This window comes from Pristiophorus japonicus, chromosome 12 (assembly GCF_044704955.1).
Source record: "Pristiophorus japonicus isolate sPriJap1 chromosome 12, sPriJap1.hap1, whole genome shotgun sequence".
In the NCBI taxonomy this organism is placed as follows: domain Eukaryota; kingdom Metazoa; phylum Chordata; class Chondrichthyes; family Pristiophoridae; genus Pristiophorus; species Pristiophorus japonicus.
In genome coordinates this window covers 59,059,662-59,073,301 of record NC_091988.1, presented here as the reverse complement: position 1 = coordinate 59,073,301, position 13,640 = coordinate 59,059,662, and the positions used below count along the sequence as shown (strand labels likewise).

The 13,640-nt window shown below is 47.4% G+C and overlaps 1 protein-coding gene across 1 annotated transcript in view; it reads right to left on the bottom strand.

The window, feature by feature from the left end:
- The window catches only part of LOC139277284 (macrophage-stimulating protein receptor-like), a 211,068-nt gene extending 202,494 nt beyond the window's left edge, over positions 1–8,574 (bottom strand). The window contains exon 1 of the mRNA XM_070895548.1: positions 8,416–8,574. The gene's annotated coding sequence lies outside the window, so the exon portion shown is untranslated. The remainder of the gene's footprint in view (positions 1–8,415) is intronic.
- Between the last annotated feature and the right edge of the window lie 5,066 nt (positions 8,575–13,640).

Sequence of the window (13,640 nt, the reverse complement as noted above, 5' to 3'; positions counted from 1 at the left end):
GGTTCAAAAACTCCCCCACCCCTAATCGGATGTAAAAATTCCCCTCCCATAATCAGGGTCAAACACTCCCCTCCCCTAATCGGGTTCAAACACACCCCTCCCCTAATCGGATACAAACACTCCCCTCCCCTAATCGGGTTCAAACACACCCCTCCCCTAATCGGATACAAACACTCCCCTCCCCTAATCGGATACAAACACTCCCCTCTCCTAATCGGATACAAACACTCCCCTCCCCTAATCGGATAAAAACACTCCCCTCCCCTAATCGGATACAAACACTCCCCCTCCCCTAATCGGATACAAACACTCCCTCTCCACAAATCAGATAAAAACACTCCCCCTCCCCTAATCGGATACAAACGCTCCCCTCCCCTAATCGGATACAAACACTCCCCTCCTCTAATCGGATACAAACACTCCCCTCCCCAAATCGGATGTAAAAACTCCCCTCCCCTAATCAGGTTTAAATACTCCCCTCCCCTAATCGGATGGAAAAACTCCCCTCCCCTAATCAGGGTCAAACACTCCCCTCCCCTAATCGGATACAAACACTCCCCTGCCCTAATCGGATACAAACACTCCCCTCCCCTAATCAGATACAAACACTCCCCTCCCCTAATCAGATACAAACACTCCCCCTCGCCTAATCGGATTCAAACACTCCCCCTCGCCTAATCAGATACAAACACTCCCCCTCCCCGAATCAGATACAAACACTCCCCCTCCCCTAATTAGGGTCAAACACTCCCCTCCCCTAATCAGATACAAACACTCCCCTCCACTAATCAGATACAAACACTCCCCCTCGCCTAAATCGGGTTCAAACACTCCCCCTCGCCTAATCAGATATAAACACTCCCCCTCCCCTAATTGGGTTCAAACACTCCCCCTCCCCTAATCGGATACAAACACTCCCCTCCCCTAATCGGGTTCAAACACACCCCTCCCCTAATCGGATACAAACACTCCCCTCCCCTAATCGGATACAAACACTCCCCTCCCCTAATCGGATACAAACACTCCCCTCCCCTAATCGGATAAAAACACTCCCCTCCCCTAATCGGATACAAACACTCCCCCTCCCCTAATCGGATACAAACACTCCCTCTCCACAAATCAGATAAAAACACTCCCCCTCCCCTAATCGGATACAAACGCTCCCCTCCCCTAATCGGATACAAACACTCCCCTCCCCTAATCGGATACAAACACTCCCCTCCCCTAATCGGATACAAACAATCCCCTCCCCTAATCGGATACAAACACTCCCCCTCCCCGAATCGGATAAAAACACTCCCCCTCCCCTAATCAGATACAAACACTCCCCCTCTCCTAATCAGTTTCAAACACTCCCCTCCCCTAATCGGATACAAACACTCCCCTCCCCTAATCGGATGTAAAAACTCCCCTCCCCTAATCAGGTTTAAACACTTCCCTCCCCTAATCGGATACAAACACTCCCCTCCCCTAATCGGATACAAACACTCCCCCTCCCCTAATCAGGTTGAAGCACTCCCCTCCACTAATCGGATACAAACACTCCCCTCCCCTAATCGGATACAAATACTATCTTCCCCTAATCGGATAAAAATACTCCCCTCCCCTAATCAGATACAAACACTCCCCTCCCCTAATCGGACACAAATACTCCCCTTCCCTAATAGGATGTAAAAACTCCCCTCCACTAATCGGATACAAACACTCCCCTCCCCTAATCAGGTTCAAACACTCCCCTTCCCTAATCGGATGTAAAAACTCCCCTCCCGTAATCGGATACAAACACTCCCCTCCCTTAATCGGATAGAAACACTCCCCTCCCCTAATCAGGTTCAAACAATCCCCTCCCCTAATCGGATACAAACACTCCCCTCCTCTAATCGGATACAAACACACCCCTCCCCTAATCAGGGTCAAACACTCCCCTCCCCTAATCGGATACAAACACTCCCCTCCCCTAATCAGGTTCAAACAATCCCCTCCCCTCCCCTAATCAGATACAAACACTCCCCCTCCCCTAATCAGGGTCAAACACTGCCCTCCCCTAATCAGATACAAATACTCCCCCTCCCCTAATCAGGGTCAAACACTCCCCTCCCCTAATCGAATCCAAACACTCCCCTCCCCTAATCGGATACAAACACTCCCCTCCACTAATCGGATACAAACACTCCCCTCCCCTAATCAGGTTCAAACACTCCCCTTCCCTAATTGGATACAAACACTCCCCTCCCCTAATCGGATGTAAAAACTCCCCCTCCCCTAATCAGGGTCAAACACTCCCCTCCCCTAATCGGATACAAACACTCCCCTAATCGGATACAAACACTCCCCTACCCTAATCGGATATAAACACTCCCCTCCCCTAATCAGATACAAACATTCCCCTCCCCTAATCGGATACAAACACTCCCCCTCCCCTAATCGGGTTCAAACACTCCCCCTCGCCGAATCAGATTCAAACACTTGCCCTCCCCTAATCGGATACAAACACTCCCCCTCCCCTAATCAGATACAAACACTCCCCCTCCCCTAATCAGGTTCAAAAACTCCCCCACCCCTAATCGGATGTAAAAACTCCCCTCCCCTAATCAGGGTCAAACACTCCCCTCCCCGAATCGGGTTCAAACACACCCCTCCCCTAATCGGATACAAACACACCCCTCCCCTAATCGGGTTCAAACACACTCCTCCCCTAATCGGATACAAACACTCCCCTCCCCTAATCGGATACAAACACTCCCCTCCCCTAATCAGATACAAACACTCCCCTCCCCTAATTGGATACAAACAATCCCCTCCCCTAATCGGATACAAACACTCCCCTCCCCTAATCAGATACAAACAATCCCCTCCCCTAATCGGATAAAAACACTCCCCCTCCCCTAATCAAATACAAACACTCCCCCTCTCCTAATCAGATACAAACACTCCCCCTCCCCTAATCGGATTCAAACACTCCCCCTCCCCTAATCAGATACAAACACTCCCCCTCCCCTAATCGGATACAAACACTCCCCTCCCCTAATCGGATACAAACACTCCCCTCCCCTAATCAGGTTCAAACTCTCCCCTCCCCTAATCGGATATATATACTCCCCTCCCCTAATCAGGTTCAAATACTCCCCCTCCCCTAATCGGATACAAACACTCCCCCTCCCCTAATCGGCTTCAAACACTCCTCCTCGCCTAATCAGATACAAACACTCCCCTCCCCTAATCGTGTTTAGACACTCCCGCTCGCCTAATCAGATACAAACACTCCCCTCCCCTAATCGGGTTCAAACACTCCCCCTCGCCTAATCAGTTACAAACACTCCCCTTCCCTAATCGTGTTTAGACACTCCCCCTCGCCTAATCGGGTTCAAACACTCCCCTCCCCTAATCGTGTTTAGACACTCCCCCTCGCCTAATCAGATACAAACACTTCACTCCCCTAATTCGATACAGACACTACCCCTCCACAAATCGGGTTCAAACACTCCCCTCCCCTAATCAGATACAAACACTCCCCCTCCCCTAATTGGATACAAACACTCCTCTCCCCTAATCAGGTTCAAACACTCCCCCTCCCCTAATCAGGTTCAAACACTCCCCTCCCCTAATCGGATACAAACACTCCCCTCCCCTAATCAGGTTCAAACACTCACCTCCCCTAATCGGATACAAACACTCCCCTCCTCTAATCGGATACAAACACTCCCCTCCCCAAATCGGATGTAAAAACTCCCCTCCCCTAATCAGATTTAAATACTCCCCTCCCCTAATCGGATGGAAAAACTCCCCTTCCCTAATCAGGGTAAAACACTCCCCTCCCCTAATCGGGTTCAAACACACCCCTCCCCTAATCGGATACAAACACTCCCCTCCCCTAATCGGGTTCAAACACACCCCTCCCCTAATCGGATACAAACACCCCCCTCCCCTTCTCAGGTTCAAATATTCCCCCCTCCCCTAATCAGGTTCAAACACTCCCCTCCCCTAATCAGGTTCAAACACTCCCCTCCCCTAATCAGGTTCAAACACTCCCCTCCCCTAGTCGAATACAAACACTCCCCCTCCCCTAATTGATTTCAAACACTCCCCCTCCCCTAATCGGATACAAACACTTCACTCCCCTAATCAGGTTCAAACACTCCCCTCCCCTAATCAGGTTCAAACACTCCCCTCCCCTAATCGGATACAAACACTCCCCTCCCCTAATCGGGTTCAAACACTCCCCTTCCCTCGTCGGATACAAACACTGCCCTCCACTAATCGGATACAAACACTCCCCCTCCCCTCGTCAGGTTTCATCACGCCCCTCCCCTAATCGGATAGTCTCCTGACACGCATTATCCATGCTCGGAAATGAAGAATGACCTCGAGCGAGGTACCAGTGGATAACTTCATAGGAACATAGGAACAGGAGTAAGTCATTCAGCCCCTTGAACCTGCTCCGCCATTCAATTAAATCATGCACGATCTGTATCTCAACTCCATTTACCAAACTAGGCCCCATATCCTTTGATACCCGACCTAACACTTGAAGGCTCCAATTGATCCAGCATCCACAGCATTTTGGTGGAAGAGAGTTCCAGATTTCTCTCCTAAATGTCCTAGCTCTAATTTTACAATTATGTCCCCTCGTTCTGGATTCCCCCCTCGAGAAAATAGTTTCTCTGTATCTACCCTATATAAAATCATTTTAACATTTTAACCACCTCGATCAGATCACGCCTCAATCTTCTATACTCAAGGCAATACTAGGCAAGTGTCCTCATAATATAACCTTCTAAGCTCAAGTATCATTCTCCAAGGCCAATATCTCCTTCCTGAGGTGCAGTGCCCAAACCTGAAGGTAGTGTTCTAGATGGAGTCTGATCAAGATTCTGCACAACTGAAGCATAACTTCATCCCCTTTGTATCCCAGCCCCCTTGCAATTAAAGGCAACATGGGGGAGACTAGAACTAGAGGGCATGGTCTTAGAATAAGGGGCCACCCATTTAAAACAGAGATGAGGAGAAATTGCTTCTCTCAGAGGGTTGTAAATCTGTGGAATTCGCTGCCTCAGACAGCTATGGAAGCTGGGACATTGAATAAATTTAAGACAGAAATAGACAGTTTCTTCATCGATAAGGGGTTATGGGGAGCGGGCGGGGAAGATCAGATTAGCCATGATCTTATTGAATGGCGGAGCAGGCTCGAGGGGCAGTATGGCCTACTCCTGTTCCTATTTCTTATGTTCTTATTAACATTCCATTCGCCTTTTGGATTATTTTTTGTACCTGTCTCCTAGCTTTACATGATTTGTGAACTTGGACTCCCGAATCTTTTTGCTCCTCCATAGTTCCTAGTTTCCCACCATTTAGAAAATATTCCAATTTCTCTCTCTTAGGTCCAAAGTGGATGACCTCACACTTGCCCATGTTCACCTCTATCCATCATAGTTTGGCCCACTCACTTAATTTGTCTTTGCAACTTCCTGCTCCTGTCTGCACTATTTACTGTCCCTCCGAACCTTGTGTCATCTGCAAACTTGGATATACAACTCTCAACCAAGTCATTAATAAATATGGCCATTTTTGCCAATAATCTTTTGTGTGGAACCTTATTGAATGCCGTCTGGAAGTTGATATAGATAACATTCATAGACACTTTACTAATGTTACCTTACCTCTCAAAAATGTAACTAGATTAGTCAAACGTGACTTTCCATTGGAAAAGTCATACTTGGCTTGCTTTGATTACCTCATATTTGTTCAACTGCTCAGTCACTCTCTTAATGACAGGCTTAGTAGCTTAAACACGACTCCAGCTGTGGAACTGTATCTTAACAAGGAAGTTCAGGAGAGAAGGCAGGCAGGAAAGAAAATTGGCAGAAAAAATTTTTTTTTCAAAGGCATAGGCGCACCTTCTCAACAGGCATACACACACACACAGAGCGTAAAAATATTTAGTTGTCCCATCGAATGCCAGTTTCAGGAATGCACAGTATTGCACAATCGTATCATTGACTTCTGTTTGTTATCCCTGGATTCCTACTAAGTATAGAACCGGAACTCCCAGGAAGAGGTAAAGACACACACCACACATCCCATAACCAAAAACCACTGCATTAAAACACTTTAATTATTTCACTGACTAACAGTAGCAGGAAGGGTGCAAACTTGCAAACATTTTAATTATAAATGCAATGCCAGAAAGTGGCTCACTTACAAGCTCCAGCATTGTTACATACAACCCTAGCTTACTTCTGCAAGATATTGGCAGTTGCACAAGGTATTTCTTTAATTATTTGCCTGACAAAGTATTGCGCACTGTGATGTCAATTTACAGTTGTATTTTGAACATTTTGAAAACTATTCCTACCCATAAACAAAAACACCGGGGGTTTGTCCTCATCAGAGAAAGTAATGTTCGACTGGAAGTTAATATTAACATTCACCAGGAGAGGAGCAGAGCCATTGAAAATAGTTACAGGTCTCAAAGGGGTCACAGACAGGACAGGCCAACTAACACAAGGAAATAAAGACTTGTATTTATATAGCGCCTTTCACAACCACCACATGTCTCAAAGCGCTTTACAGCCAATGAAGTACTTTTTAGTGTAGTCACTGTTATAATGTGGAAGCCAATTTGTGCACAGCAAGCTCCCACAAACAGCAATGTGGTAAAGATCAGATAATTTGTATTACTGAGATGTTGATTGAGGGGTAAATATTGGCCAGGACACCGGGGATAATTCCCCTGCTCTTCTTCAAAATGGTGTCATGGGGTCTTCCACCTGAGAGGATAGACGGTTTAACGTCTCATCCGAAAGATGGCACCTCCGACAGTGCAGCGCTCCCTCAGCACTGCACTAGAGTGTCAGCCTAGATTTATGTGCTCAAGTTCCTGGAGTGTTGACTTGAACCCACAACCTTCTGACTACAGAGGCGAGTGTGGCACCCACTGAGCAACTGCTGACACAACGGGAAGACCATATAGAGTAGACACCTCAAGTTGCTGGAGAAATATCACCAGTGATGTCTCCGCAAGATCCTACAAATCCCCTGGGAGGACAGGCGCACCAACATCAGCGTCCTCGACCAGGCCAACATTCCCAGCATTGAAGCACTGACCACACTCCATCAGCTCTGCTGGGCAGGCCACATTGTCCGCATGCCAGACACGAGACTCCCAAAGTAAGTGCTCTACTCGGAGCTCCTTCATGGCAAATGAGCCAAAGGTGGGCAGCGGAAACGCTACAAGGACACCCTCAAAGCCTCCCTGATAAAGTGCGACATCCCCACTGACACCTGGGAGTCCCTGGCCCAAGACCGCCCTATGTGGAGAAAGTGCATCCGAGAGGGCGCTGAGCACTTCGAGTCTCAACGCCGAGAGCGTGCAGAAATCAAGTGCAGGCAGCGGAAAGAGCGTGCGGCAAACCAGTCCCACCCACCCTTCCCTCAACGACTATCAGTCCCACCTGTCAGAATCTGTGGCTCATATTGGACTGTTCAGCCACCAAAGAACTCACTTCAGGAGTGGAAGCAAGTCTTCCTCGATTCCGAGGGACTGCCGATGATGATGATGATGGATGATGACACTTGCAGATCTCCCAAGACATCGCTCACAGTAAATCAGTCGTTCTGCTGTTCTACAAGGTTAAGACAATTAAGTATTATTCTGCCGCGGAGGGGTGGGAGCAGCTGTGGGTTACTGACCTGTCCCTTTAAAGCCACAGACTCTTATCCTGCTGAGATCACTGTTCCAGGGAGACTCTCGTGTGAGAAGCAGCACGCCTTTCTGTCCTTTTCCCCCCGGCATACAATAAAGACATATACACATACCACCCCTGGACTGTGACAAAGACACTGTCTGCTCTATATCTTACTTGGAATTTCCCGATGCCGGTTAGAGACCAGTGTTTCTGGCTCTGGTTAGTGATCCCAAACCGACGAATAAATATTTAATGGATTGTATGTAGAAGGTTACAACATGTGGTTAAATATTCAAAACAATATTATTTCTCTCCGCCACCCCCCCCCCTCCCCCCCCCACCCCCCACCTCCCGCCCTCAGAATTAGAGGAGAAAAAAATGTCTGGTCCCACACTGGGGTGACTTTAACTTTCAGGTAAACTTTTCAATTCTTTGCTCGCCGAATGTCTTAAGGTTGATTGTTGGGCCCTGTAACTTCCCACGCCCTAAGGATTTGGGAATTAAGAATTAATTTCTCAGATTTTTTTTTAAGTAACCTTCTTAATTTTCGACCTTTTATCTTAAATCCTGGTTGTTAATTAACTTCAAGAACTTTTTAGGATCTTCAAGGAAGGGACTTTAAAAGTGTTTAAGGAGCCACACCTGTTGAGTAAGTTGGAAAGAGAAATATCCAGGTAACTCGCCCCAGGTATGAAGAAGCTTAGAAGGGCGTTTAATCTGGGTTACCAACCTTCCACTGTTGCAGAGAAGTGTCTGCCCTCCGCCGGTGCTATTTGAACAGTGACCGCCCCGAGTGCTTCTTTGCTTGTGACTGGGGTCTCGATAGACTTGTCTCTCTGGCCGCTCACCTGAACGCTGCGCTCTCACCTGGATCCGAAGCGGCGCCTGGCCCCCTGAGCAGCGCTTGTCCTGGCCGCCAGGGAGAGTCTAACTCCGGCAAACGTGAGACGTGCTGACACTGTGGTGGGTTGGACTGGACTCGACTTTACCCAACTTTCCGAGCCAACGATTGATTTGGCTTTCTTCTGTAGAACTTTAGTACAAGTCTCCCTCTTGTGGCAGCTACCTCTCACACTGTATCTCCACCCATCGACAACTCTCTTAAATTATACAATGAAGCCAATCCCCCCCCCTTGTTAAAGAAAGACTCGCATTTATATAGCGCCTTTCACGACCACCGGACGTCTCAAAGCGCTTTACAGCCAATGAAGTACTTTTTGGAGTGTAGTCACTGTTGTAATGTGGGAAACGCACAGCAAGCTCCCACAAACAGCAATGTGATAATGACCAGATAACCTGTTTTTTTGTTATGTTGATTGAGGGACAAATATTGACGAGGACACTAGGGATAACTCCCCTGTTCTTCTTCGAAATAGTGCCATGGGATCTTTTACATCCACCTGAGAGGGCAGACGGGGCCTCGGTTTAACGTCTCAACCGAAAGACAGGGGGTACAACAAATGGAAACTGCTAACTAACCAAAAATGTTTAAGAAAACCAAACAAATCAAATCGAAATTTGGTTGCCAAGGGTGATGATGCACTCCAGTCCCTCCAGTGGACACCGTGTGCTCCGTCTCCAGAGACACCCTGGCACGAACATAACCGTAGGAAGAGAGGCAGGCAGTTAGGCTGAACAACCCCCTCAACTGCCCACTGCCTGCACCGGTTAATGGCCACCTTGGCCAGGCCCAGGAGCAGTCCCACAAGGAGGCCCTCTGACCTGCCCGCTCCCCTCCACACCGGATGCCCAAAGATCAGGAATGTGGGACTGAAGTGCAGCCAGAAATTGAGGAGCAGCCCCTTGAAATAATGGAAGAGGGGCTGCAACCTCACACACTATAAAAATGTGGAACACGGACTCCTCCACCCATCTACATTGCAGTGTATGCATGTAAATCTTGTATTAGTCACATAATTTCCTTATGATACATAAGAAATAGGAGGAGGAGTAGGCCATTTGGTTCCTCGATCCTGCTCCACCATTGAATAAGATCATGACTGATCTGATCTTGGCCTCAACTCCACTTCCCTGCCCGCTCCCTATAACCCTTGATTCCCTTATCATTCAAAAATCTGTCTATCTCCACCTTAAATATATTGAATGACCCAGCCTCCACAGCTCTCTGGGGTAGAGAATTCCAAAGATTCACGAACCTCTGAGAGAAGAAATTCCTCATTTCCATTTAAATGGGTGACCACTTATTCTGAAACTATGCCCCTTAGTTCTAGATTCCCCTGCGAGGGAATGATACTATTTTATGTACAGATTTAACACCTCACGTGTGTGTGTAGGCGTGTGTATTTCCTTATCTATCTATCTGGGGGGAGGCATAGCTTTTTTTTGAAAAAAGGATTTGCGAGGGCATTTTGATGGAGAGGGAGTGGGGTGAGGTGAGGGGGAGTTACCTTCATTGATTTCTGTGCCATAAGAAATGGAGCAGGAGTAGGCCATATGGCCCCTCGAGCCTGCTCTGCCATTCAATAAGATCATGGTTGATCAACTTAAACTCCACATTCCTGCACTATCCCCATATCCCCTGATTCCCCTAGAGTGCAAAAATCTATATCTCAGCCTTGAATATACTCAATGACTCAGCATTCACAGCCCTCTGGGGTAGAGAATTCCAAAGATCCACAACCCTCTGAATAAAGAAATTCCTTGCCATGGTCCCCTGGAGGTTGCAGAGAGGAGTCTCACTTGGAATTAGCTCCACTCCTCAAGGATTTAACACCAATAGCAGTTGGGGAGGGGTAGTGCAAAAGGGAAGATTCATGCCCCTGATCATCTTTTCTCTTCATTCATTTACCACATCACAGATAGTGGTGCTTGAACCCATAAGATTATATCTTCCGAGTGTGAGTACTACCAACTCAGCCAAGCTGACACTGTAAATCAAAGATCTTGCATTTATATAGCGCCTTTCGGGACCTCTAGATGTCCCAAAGCCAATGAATATCTACCCCAAAGGGCTCTGGATGCTGAGTCGTTGAGGTGCAGTCACTGTTGTAATGTAGGAAATGCAGCAACCAATTTGCACACAGCAAGCTCCCACAAACAGCAGTAAGATAAATGACCAGATAATGGAGTCGAAATTGTCCCCTTCCATAAGCTCCATTACTGCCTCAAAGAGGTGGGAATAGAGCGGAGAGGCCGTACCGATTGGGGGCGGATGGATGGGCCGAACTTTCCGAAATTGACCCCGGGCCAGAAGCAGTGGGAACAGGTTTCCGCTCCGCCCGTTGTCCCGCCACATCAGGCACGCGCGGACCCATTACCAACCAGCGGCGACCCCTTTCCGCCGCCCCCCACCCCCCCCCCCCTGCGGGAAATTGCCCCGTGTGGAATTGTCCCGCGGGAGTGGCACGGCCACCGGTCGATGCCTCCGACAGCTTTCCCCAGCGGGGAGCTGTGTGTGGCTGGGCGGCAGGTCCGCCCTTAAAGGGGAAGTTGCCCTGCCGGTGACTCCATGTTATTTTTTAATGTCGGCCGACTGCCAGGTCAGCCTTGTAACCCCTCTTGGGTCCCAGGTTGCTAGCCCGGCCGAATCCCTCCCTCGTGGCCCAGTGGACCTAACTAAAAACTTTGCAGAGTTCGCAGTGGTCCTCCTCTTTAACTGAAGGGGAGGGACAATGTGACACGTCAACGCGGCGTGGCATGTCTGCGCAGCACTGAGGTCATCGGCACTGATGACTGGTCACGCCGGCTGACCAGCTGCAAGGGCACTTCCGCCCCACCTGGAATACCACCCTAACCAAAAAAGAGAAACAAAGAGGTGAATTTCTCTGGTAGCTCCGCCTCGTGAATTGGAGCAGAGAAAAACTTTAAAACACCGTAGGTACGCCCCATTTGGGGCGGGGCTCAATTTCGGCCCTAATGTGTTTTAGGAAATTTTGGTTGATGGATAAATATTGGCCAGGGTACTGGGAAGAACTCCCCTGCTCTTCTTCAAAATAGTGCCAGGGGATAGAATCGTAGACGTTTACAGCTTTTGGGCCTAAAATTCCACATGGAGGTACGTCCGATTTTTTTGGTGGCCTGACTGCGCCAAAAGAAAAGTTCCACATTTCGCCGACATAACCTTTCATTTTGGAGCGGTGCAGATTGTCCTTAAGCTCTGTGGGTGGAGCTTAAGGTCTATGCCAAAAACTGAGGTTGCCAGGGGAACAAGGGACACACTGAGGACTGAGGCACAAATAAAGTATTTCCCCTTTGTAAAATCGATCACTAAGTGAGACTTGGGACAACAGACTGAAATCTCACTATATAAAACCAGGAGCCTATGAACGATATGTAGAAAAATGTTGCGCTCCTTCCAGATGCAACACTCAAAAATAATCATGAATTCAGAACCAGAGTTCTGTGAGCAACATCTCCAGTCCTTCAAGAGTTTTTGTAACAGCAGTTAATAGCATTTATAGATTTTTTTCGCCTCTACAGTGCCGGTGCCACTGCAATCCCGGGCTGAAAAGCCCCCCCCCCATCCCTACGCTGAAACAATGGCATTCTCTCTGTGGTGATTTTCTCTTCTGTGCACCGATTTTCTTAAGTGTAGATAAGGTTTTTCAGAACGGTGCACTGCGCCATTTTTGAAAAAATCCTACTTGGCCAAACTCACTTAAATGGCCAGAAATGGCACACCCTGCAGATTCCGCTCCCAGTGACGTCAAAAAATCGGAAACTAAAAAAATCAAACGTACCTACTTTAGAATGGTGCAGAAACTTTGGCGAAACTTGCAGATTTGAGTCTGCTCCAAAAAAAACAGCGTAGGCCAAAAAAACGGCACAGAATGGTGGTGAAAATTCAGCCCAAAGTACTGTTTTATTAAAATAAAATGAACAAGGAAGATGTTAAAAGGCACACTGAATTTACCCCATCCAAGCAGCAAGATAAGAGATGTGTGTGACTTTCAATAGGATAGAGGCAGATAGAATTTAAACTTTATTTTATTATATTGTATATTTGCCAAACTTTGTCTTATGTATTTGCGAATAATTTTTAATTAAGTTGATGCCTATTTAAATTAATTTTGTCTTGCCTCCTAATTATGAGGGCATAGCCAAGTTCAATAATCAAGTTTTCACAGAGAAAGTGAAGAGAATTGAAGAATTCAATCTCGAAACACCAATAAAAGTCCATGAATTCCATTTAATTAAGTCACTGTAAGCCAGTGATACTGGACAGAACCAATGTTGCGAACACTTGCAAACTCATGATTGGCTTGCCTTATATACAACCAGCATTCGAAGTGTTGTGCATCCCTACACCCTCTCGAAGCTTGTATATGCTTTGTGTGTGTTGGTGTAAGAAATTAGTGGGTGCATAGCTTTAAGAAGAGAATGATGGGAAAAGATGTCACGTAAACTTAATTTAAGACACACAGGCAGATTAAAAGAATGCCTTAGGCAAAAGGGAAGAATCCACAGGTACAGCCAGAGAAAAGCCTGTGGAGTGATCTTCACTGATTGTGTAGAAAAACTAGTTGCTAAACACATTCCAATTAACTAAACAAGGCAGTTAGGGAAAGCTTGACAGCAGAGACATGCACAGACAGGGAGATCAGATAACACAACTCGTGATAAGAATCCGAGGGAGACTTTCATTGTGCAGGGAAACCAGCTAATAATAATGGAGTGGAACAAAACTATAGAACCAGTGGGAACCTGTTCAACTTTCGTTGCCTCCAGGCCAGATCAAGACCGCCCCATACTCTATCGTCAAGCTACAGTACACAGAAGATGCTTGCGTCTGTGCACGTTCAGAGGCTGAACTCCAAGTCATCGTCAACATAGAAACATAGAAAATATGTGCAGGAGCAGGCCATTCGGCCCTTCGAGCCTGCACCACCACTCATTGGATATATTCAAGAGGGAGTTAGCTGTGGCCCTTACGGCTAAAGGGATCAAGGGGTATGGAGAGAAAGCAGGAAAGGGGTACTGAGGTGAATGATCAGC